This window comes from Nomascus leucogenys, chromosome 5, assembly GCF_006542625.1.
Source record: "Nomascus leucogenys isolate Asia chromosome 5, Asia_NLE_v1, whole genome shotgun sequence".
NCBI classification, from domain to species: Eukaryota; Metazoa; Chordata; class Mammalia; order Primates; family Hylobatidae; genus Nomascus; species Nomascus leucogenys.
Genome location: NC_044385.1, coordinates 79,892,353 through 79,902,311, shown reverse-complemented (window position 1 = coordinate 79,902,311; position 9,959 = coordinate 79,892,353). Strand labels below are relative to the sequence as shown.

The window sequence follows — 9,959 nt, the reverse complement described above, 5'->3', positions numbered from 1 at the left end:
CTTTGTTTTAAGTTCACGGGTCCATGTGTGGAATGTGCAGTTTCTTGCATAAATGAACGTATGTCATGGTGGTTTGGGCACAGATCAACCCATCACCCGGGTATTAAGCCCAGCATCTATTAGCTATTCTTCCTGATACTGTCTCTCCTTCCCCTGTCCCACCCTCCAACAGACCCCAGCATGTGTTGTTTCCTCCCGTGTGTCCTTGTGTTCTCATTATTCAGCTCCTACTTATAAGTGAGAACATGCAGTATTTGGTTTTCTGTTTCTGTGTTAGTTTGCTAGGGATAATGGCCTCCAGCTCCATCCATGTCCCTGCAAAGGACATGATCTCATTCCTTTTCATGGCTACATAGTATTTTATGGTATATATGTACCGTATTTTCTTTATCCCTGTCTATCATTTACGGACATTTAGGTTGAGTCCATGTCTTTGCTGCTGTGAATAGGGCTGCAATGACATACACGAGCATGTATTTTTATAAGAAAACACAGAGAATCTCAGTAAGATACTCCACAAGAAGATCATCCCTAAGACATTCTTCTTATTGCCACATGGCACTTACTCCTCTACCTTTCTATACAGCTCTCTTAAAATGTTGATTAACATCTTTTCCTTACTTTGCTATGTCTCCACCAAAATATAGTTTCATTGAATCTAGAGAATTTTATACTTCCCTAAGATTTAGAATGATTTTACATTCTTAAATGGAATAAAATTTTAAAAAACTAAAAACTCAAAACCCAACACAGAATTAATGTATTGATTCTTTTTATTTTTTTATTTTTATTTTATATATATATTTTATTATACTTTAAGTTCTAGGGTACATGTGCACAACACGCAGGTTTGTTACATATGTATACATGGGCCATGTTGGTGTGCTGCACCCATTAACTCGTCATTTGCATTACATATATCCCCTAATGCTATCCCTCCTCCCTCCTGTCACCCCACGACAGGCCCCGGTGTGTGATGTTCCCCTTCCTGTGTCCAAGTGTTCTGATTGTTCAATTCCCACCTATGAGTGAGAACATGCAGTGTTTGGTTTTTTGTTCTTGCGATAGTTTGCTGAGAATGATGGTTTCCAGCTTCATCCATGTGCCTACAAAGGACATGAACTCATCCTTTTTTATGGCTGCATAGTATTCCATGATGTATATGTGCCATATTTTCTTAATCCAATCTGCCACTGATGGACATTTGGGTTGGTTCCAAGTCTTTGCTATTGTGAATAGTGCTGCAGTAAACATACGTGTGCATGTGTCTTTATAGCAGCATGATTTATAATCCTTTGGGTATATACCCAGTAATGGGATGACTGGGTCAAATTGTATTTCTAGTTCTCGATCCCTGAGGAATCGCCACACTGTCTTCCATAACGGTTGAACTAGTTTACAGTCCCACCAACAGTGTAAAAGTGTTCCTATTTCTCCACATCCTCTCCAGCACCTATTGTTTCCTGACTTTTTAATGATTGCCATTCTAACTGGTGTGAGATGGTATCTCGTTGTGGTTTTGATTTGCATTTCTCTGATGGCCAGTGATGATGAGCATTTTTTCATTGTCTGTTGGCTGCATAAATGTCTTCTTTTGAGAAGTGTCTGTTCATATCCTTCGCCCACTTGTTGATAAGGTTGTTTTTTTCTTGTAAATTTGTTTGAGTTCTTTGTAGATTCTGGATATTAGCCCTTTGACAGATGAGTAGATACAAAAATTTTCTCCCATTCTGTAGGTTGCCTGTTCACTCTGATGGTAGTTTCTTTTGTACAGAAGCTCTTTAGTTTAATTAGATCCCATTTGTCAATTTTGGCTTCTGTTGCCATTGCTTTTGGTGTTTTAGACATGAAGTCCTTGCCCATGCCTATGTCCTAAATGGTATTGCCTAGGTTTCCTTCTAGTGTTTTTATGGTTTTAGGTCTAACATTTAAGTCTTTAATCCATTTTGAATTAATTTTTGTATAAGGTGTAAGGAAGGGATCCAGTTTCAGCTTTCTATATATGGCTAGCCAGTTTTCCCAGCACCATTTGTTAAATAGGGAATCTTTTCCCCATTTCTTGTTTTTGTCAGGTTAGTCAAAGATCAGATGGTTGTAGATGTGTGGTATTATTTCTGAGGGCTCTGTTCTGTTCCGTTGGTCTGTATCTCTGTTTTGGTACCAGTACCATGTTGTTTTGGTTACTGTAGCCTTGTAGTATAGTTTGAAGTCAGGTAGCGTGATGCCTCCAGCTTTGTTCTTTTGGCTTAGGATTGACTTGGCAATGTGGGCTCTTTGTTGGTTCCATATGAACTTTAAAGTAGTTTTTTCCAATTCTGTGAAGAAAGTCATTGGTAGCTTGATGGGGATGGCATTGAATCTATAAATTACCTTGAGCAGTATGGCCATTTTCGCAATATTGATTCTTCCTATCCATGAGCATGGAATGTTCTTTCATTTGTTTGTGTCCTCTTTTATTTCATTGAGCAGTGATTTGTAGTTCTCCTTGAAGAGGTCCTTCACATCCCTTGTAAGTTGGATTCCTAGGTATTTTATACTCTGTGAAGCAATTGTGAATGGGAGTTCACTCATGATTTGGCTCTCTGTTTGTCTGTTATTGGTGTATAAGAATGCTTCTTTTTAAATTATTCTAAATTATATGGAGTTTGGGTTTGTTAAGTAACATTGTATTAGAGAAAATTATTTAATATATGAACAGGAAAGTCCAAAATGCAAGAATGGTAATATGAAACAAATGATGATAATGAAAGGCTTTGACTTTGGTTTTGGTCATGTAATTTGCTTTGGCCAGTAAGATATTAGCAGAAAAACCTCAAACAAGGAGATGAGATATACTAGGATGACAGGTGCTGCTTCTTCCATCACTATTAGCATAAAATGGCCTGGTGAGCTCACGTGTATGTTTTCTTTTTTTTTTTTCTTTGCTTGTTTTTGTCCTTTGAAAATGCAGGTTTATACATAACTCCTTCCAGGTAATAGGATTCTGATTAAAAGGCTCTATTGAACTGTGACTTATCTCTCTGCATGGAATTTGCAAATGCTAATGAACTCACATATTTTTCTTATGTGCCTCACAGACATCCAGTTCACTTTGCTCCTACCTGATTTCCAAAAACAAAACAAAACAAAAACCAAACTTCTAGATCCCATGACTGGCCCAAAGTAGGGCTTATTTACTTAGCCAAAAATGTTCACCTCTGACAGTCACACATAAGTCCCAAACCAAAGCCATGCCAGTCAAGATTCTAACTCAGGAGTAGCCTATGCCTCTGAGCCTGGCACCAGATTTGCTTTTATTATTAAGCACAGTTCTGTAGCCTGGCAGAGCACTCACTGAAGCCACCAGAATCAGTCTGCAAAAAATTGAAGTTCTGTCTGAATCACAGGTGCAACATAAAGTAAAAGACAGCCCTGGGTGAAAAAAAAATGAGGTCACAGCAAGAAAGGAGTTTCCTCAAGTTACTAAAAAAACTCATATACGATAAAAAAGTAAATCAAAGAGCCATAACAGAATTTCTGAAGACATCAGTGCTTTAGTGACATGGCAGTTCAGTTTATTAGAACACAGTGATAATGAGGCCATGCTTTAGAGCCCTGATTGTCCTTCTTACTTTGGCTGTGCTCCAAGACCATGGACTTCACCCCTAACCCAAATCAGTAGCCATGAAATATTTGATGTCAGTTACAATGGAACCGGGTGAAAGAGTGTTGATGGAACAGTGAATATTCATCACTGACCACGAAAAATGAGGTCAAGGTACAGGCTCTATTGACAGAGCCTGTGAGAGGTTGAATAAACTCATTTCAGGATAAGAACACAATGTTACAGAGCTGAGGATTCATCAATTGTCCATTTTTTTCTCACTGTTCTTTGTTAATGTTATTTCTTTCATAATGTATTTGCTAATAGTGAATATTTCACTATAGGCTTCTCTGTGACCTCAATAACTAGGTTTTCTAAGGAAGGGGAGTCATTCATACTCCATATGCAAGAATTCAAAAATGGCTGATTAGTAGGAAAGACTTCATTTTTTTATTCTTAATTTTTTTCTAATTTTATTTTTAATTGACAAATAATTACTGTATATATTTATGGGGTAAAATGTGATGTTTTGGTACATGTTTACAATGTGGAATGATTAAATCAGGGTAATTAACAAATCTATCACCTCATATGCTTACCATGTTTTAATGGTGAAAACATTTAAAATCTATTGTTTTAACAATTTTGAAACATAAAATGACTTATTATTTATTATAGTCATCATTCTGTGCGGTAATTCACTAAAGCTTATTCCCCCTGTCTAAATGAAACTTTTTTCTCTTTGACTAACATCTCCCCCTTTGTCATTCACCCTCTTCCCCCAGTCTCTGGTAACTGTTAGTCTAGTCTCTGTTTTATGAGTTCAACTTCTTTAGATTACACTTAAACATGAGATCATGCAATGTTTGCCTTTCTGTGCCTGACTTATTTCACTTAATATCCTACAGGTTCATCCATGTTGTCACAAATGACAGGATTTCCCACCGCATTTTAAGGTTGAATAGTATTCTAATGTGGATATATACCACATTTTCTTTATCCATTCATCTGATGATGGACACCTAGTTTGCTCCCATAACTTAGCTAGTGTGAACAATTCTGCAGTAAACATGGGAGTGCAGATGTCTCTTTGACATACTGGTTTCCTTTATTTCAGGTAAGTACCCAGAAGTAGGATTGTTGGATCATACGATAATTCTATTTTTAGTTTTTTGAGGAAACTCCATACTGTTTTCCATATGGTTGTGTTAATTTACATTCCCACCATCAGTGCACGAGAGTTCCCTTTTCTCCACAACGTCAACACTTATCTTTTATCCTTTTGACAACTGTCATTCTAAAAGGTGTGAGGTGATGGATATCTCATTGTGTCTTTAATTTGTATATCCCTGATAATTAATGATTATGAGCATTTTTAAATATATATCCCTTGGCCATTTGTATGTCTTCTTTTGAGAATTGTCTACTTAAGTCCCTTGCCCTTTTTTGATTGGTTTAATTGTATTCTTGCTATTTAGTTGTAGGAAATATTTTATTATTGGGGATGATATAGTGAGATATTTTTATAATAATGAGAGATATCTATTTCATATATCAATTAAATATTTAAACACCAATTCTAAATTCCTTTTTACTTTGCTATTGTATGCATAACTTTATACATAAACTATTACTTGGATAAAAACTTAACCCTTTATTATAACATATGGAGTACCACAAAGTGTGAAATAAAACATGATGTAGCCAAGGTAATATAACTTAGTAGCTTTTAAATATGTTGGTTGCTCCTTAAAAAACCAACAAGTCTATGACTGAGACTTTCATGGACAAAATAAAGTTATTCTAGGGATTTATAATTCTATATAGAACCAAAAAAATTAAAAAAGGATACTGAACAAAATAATACTACAATGCAGACTGTGGGGAGAGAGAGAAATTACGAGTTCAAATAGTCATGAGCATAAAAAACTGAAAATTTTTTTCTCAAATAGTCTTCCTCCAAAGTGACACTGGCCTGACAATCACCCAAATCTAGAATAAACCCCATACCAAGGGAGTATACACACATACTCAAGTGGTCAGCACACAATTTTAAACATTCAATAAGCTTAATGCCTACAATAAAAATATGCCATCAAGAGGGAAATGTAATGGATACAAATTATCATTATCAAGTTTCCTAATTATGTGCAGTTATGAAATAAAAAATTAACTCATGGTTATAAATTAGAAAATGAAGATGAATTCTAGAATGATACAGAAACAAAAAAAGGACTACCAAAGAATGAAGAAAAATTATCTTGAACAATAAATATTTCAGATCATTGAAACTGTTTCAAGAAAACTCTCATGGACATGTTGAGGTCTAAAAATCGGTATAAGGAAAATAAACAAAAGGGAAATATTAGAAACACATTTAAGTTTCTAATATTTTCTATTTAGAATTTGCCTCATGTTTAGTTAGCCATCTTAATTTGCTTGATTTAGCTGAGAGCAAACTGATGAAAAAAGAACACGTAAGTGAAGAAACATTTTCATCACTCCAAAAATGACAATTTCCAGGCACCAGTTGTAGACATTTAGTAAGTGCTGGTTAGAATATATATAATATATGAGCTTAAAAAAGTATTTTTAAAAGTTACTTTTAAAAATAAGGAATTGTAGAAAAGACATTAAAAGTTCTACTCAAGGTTTAAATATAAGAAATGATCAAGTAGACTGAATAGTATAATTGTTTAGGTAATCAGTCTCCAGAAACTGATAACTTACTTGAAAATGAGTTAATGAAAATACCTAAGCAAAATTAAGAACACATTCAAAATGATTAGAGAGAGATGAGACAATATAAGAAAGGTGGCTTTTCAGTCAATAAACAATAGTGGTAGAGTTTTAATGTTAAAACACATACAGTATAATATTTATACTGCCAAATAAAAAGAATTGGAAATTCCAGTTCAGTGTTTTTGAAGTTAGAGATGTCACAATAGAAATACAGAATAACTATCTGAAAGGGAAAGATGTAGGATAGAATTACAATGTCAATTTCTATGCATGTCTTTAATGGAAAAATTTCACTCACATTTCCAGAGCATATTTTCATAAGACTGTAAGAACAGTTCATTAGAAATTCTGTGAAAGATTTAACAAAGCGAAACTCTATTTTAAAATGGCTTAGCATCTAGTTTGTAGAAAATAACAATATGAATAAGAACAATAAAAAGGAATAATTTTCAGTATTGTTCTATTCTTTCACTGACTCATGAGACCAAACAATGAGTTGGAAAGAATTTTACCATCTTCTTTACCTTATTTTTTTCATTTCTATAGAAAGAGTTATAGTATGTTGTGTTAGTCCATTTGCATTGCTATAAAAGATTATCGAGACTGGGTAATTTAAGAAAACAGGTTTAATTACCTCATGCTATTGCAAGTTGTACAAGAAGCACGGTGCTGGCATCTGCTCCTGGTCAGGCCTCAGGAAGCTTCCAGTCATGGTGGAGGGCAAACGGGGGGCTGGCATGGATAAGGGAAAGAGTAAGAGGAAGAGAAGGAGGAGGTGCCAGGCTCTTTTAAACAGCCAGATCTCACATGGACTAATAACGTGAGAACTCACTCATTATTTTGAGGACAGCACTAAGTCATTCATAAGGGAATCTGTCCCCATGACTCAAACACCTCCTACCAGGCCCCATATCCAATACTGGGGATTACTTTTCACCATGAGATTTGAAAGGGATGAACACCCAAACAATATCCTATGTCGAACTTCTTCACAGGAGTTTTATGTGGACAAAGTTGAAAGCATCGTTTGTTCTAGTTGTGCTCAAAGTTTCTAACAGCACAGTCAGCCCCACACTGTCTCTATGCCCCCTGCCAAGCCTGCTGTCAATGCACAGAAATCCTGACTTAGCTTTTCACCCAGAAGTATCACCCTACAGCTGCACTCACAAAAGAGGACTCAGCATCTCAGAGAGTGTTATGAACCTAGCCACACATTGCTCCATGTAACGGGCTGAACCAACCCATTACAAAGGAGAAAGTTATTCTGGAAGCATTGACAGTTCAGTCATGGCCAGGCCCTCTGTTGACTGTGTTCCCCTCACTAAGTGTGAAGAGAAGGGTTAAAAACAGACAGATGCTGCTGAAATCAGGTGTGCAAGAGGTGATGCCCATTCAGCAGTTTCAGGATAAAACCTAATCAGCCTAGGGTTGTCATAGCAGCATTTTTAGAATAACATATAGGGGTGTCATAATGTCATTTTTAGAATAATATATCTACATAAATGTAACAAAACTAAATTGTCTGAGATTATTCTATATGATTTATCTGAAAATTGAGAGAAAGTAACAACTTTGCTTTATTCTACACTTTATAATTCTCCTGTTCACTTTGTCCTTTTGGAGAATATTAAAACACAATTCACTTTCCTTCAATTTGTGTGGAGATGAGACTGGGATAGAAGTGCCACGTAGCTGACAGGTCATACTTTAAATTAAGTTTCCCAAATAAGAATTTAATCTAGTTTCAATAAAAGAGTTATTAACCACTTTTAATTAGGAAAAGCCGGACTGAATCTGGGGTACTTTCTTCAGCCTCCCAACGCAAGAAGTGATCATTAGTCACTGATGATATCAGGGCTTGTCTTCAAAGGGCTGCAATACAGATGCCCACGAAAGGAATCTCAGGAGAAAGGAAAGTGTTGAAATGAACAGCTCTGGGGATATTTCACAGTTCTCAGTTTGACTTAATTTGCAAAGGCACTATCTTGGTATCAATACATGGAGAGTCTCTTTCTGAATTGACTAACGCTTTTGGCATTCACAAAATAAAACCAACTAGGAGAACTCACGGCTAACAAAACTTGTTTACTGTGTATGCCCATGTACATTAGCAGGCTAGACACTTTGCAACCTTTTAATTTTATTTTTGTTGTACCTGCTTAAAATCTAGTAATAAGGAGTTTGCTCTTATTTGTCAGATTATAAATCAATGGCAGAATTAATCATAAATGGGTCATGTAATCACAAGCAATCACTTTTTCCTCACCACCTACCTTCCTCTACAGCCCAGTAAGGGTGACCAATAAAATACAAAAGTGAGAGGAACATGTATTTGTGACAAAAATTTAGAAGGGTATCTACCATTCACACTGCATACATCTTGAGACATTTCTGCCAGATTAGGTACAGACTTACACTAAGCATAGTGTAAGGCTTTGGATTAAAATATTATTTTCTATTGGGGGTGGAAGCGGATAAGTAGGAAAACTCCTGCCACAACTATAGTGCTAGAGTGAAGTAGGGCTGAGACTGGGGCTGGGCCTTCCATGGCGGAAGGAAGTCAGGGGTGGAGGCCGAGTTGCATAAGAGAAGTAAGTAAGTAAGTATAAGAGAGCCAACCTGTTTCACCAAAGAGCTTGGAAATTAAGCAGAAGGAGCCTGGAGAAAGCCTCCCAGCCACTTCTTAAATTGAAAAGGAGAGAGCAGTCCACTAAAGGATGCCAGTATCATGTCAGGACTTCCTATTATGGAGGTGGCCTGCAACGAAAAGAAAGGCCACATAGCCAGTCTTCTAATGCTGACAGGATACCAGTTCACTAGGGTGTCCTTCAAGTTAGATGGGTAGGAAAAAGTCTGCCTTGTGAGAATGTACTTTGACTGGGGCTATAAGTACATGAAAGACTTCGGAGTCCTGGAGCTGTTCCAGAATGGGTGGTTGGAGCACAGAGAAATGGGATCGTAGAATTCTTTCTAGAGCAAGCCACCAGCTACAATAACAAGTGAACACAGCTGGGTTGTTTCCCAAACAAGTGAGCAGAGAAAGTCATCATACCACAGAAAAGTTATAGAGTCAAAGGGGCCACTCTGGAGAATTAGAAAAATCAAATAATATGTCACTCTCTGAAACAGAAGTACTGAAGAATGTTCCAGAAATTATCTACTTTAGATGTTCAAACATTCTGCACAGTCACAGTGAAGGACTGATCTAAAATCAGGAAAGAATGTTTAAAGATGAAAATCGTGATTGTGAATTTAACTATATTACAGATGGTGAAACACATGGGAAACTGCAGAACAAAAATAGTGAACTCAGTAACACACTCAAGAAACTCACCCAGAACTTAGAAGAGATACATGAACATATGAAAAAAGAGATAGCCAGCCACAACAGACCTAGGATTCACAATATGCTGATAAGTGGAAGAAAAAGAAAAGCTAAAAACAAAATATATACAAAGAAAATTAAATAAAATACTGGGGCAAAAGACACAAAACTTTTCAGAGCTGAAGAAATAACCAAATTTTAGAACAAATTGAAGGTGTTTACTAGTGAAGAAATTAATTGAGAGATCAATAAGTATCCAGATTAAAATGTAGAATTTTGATAATTACAGAAAAACAAAAATCTAAAAAA

The 9,959-nt window shown here is 36.1% G+C and overlaps 1 long non-coding RNA gene across 1 annotated transcript; it reads right to left on the bottom strand.

Annotated features, from left to right (window-relative positions):
• Positions 1-438: 438 nt before the first annotated feature.
• Positions 439-8,891, bottom strand: LOC115835105. Its single transcript, XR_004030024.1, has 3 exons — positions 8,737-8,891; positions 8,023-8,030; positions 439-451 (listed from the first exon to the last, which is right to left on the bottom strand). It is a non-coding gene; the product is annotated as an uncharacterized LOC115835105 (long non-coding RNA).
• Between the last annotated feature and the right edge of the window lie 1,068 nt (positions 8,892-9,959).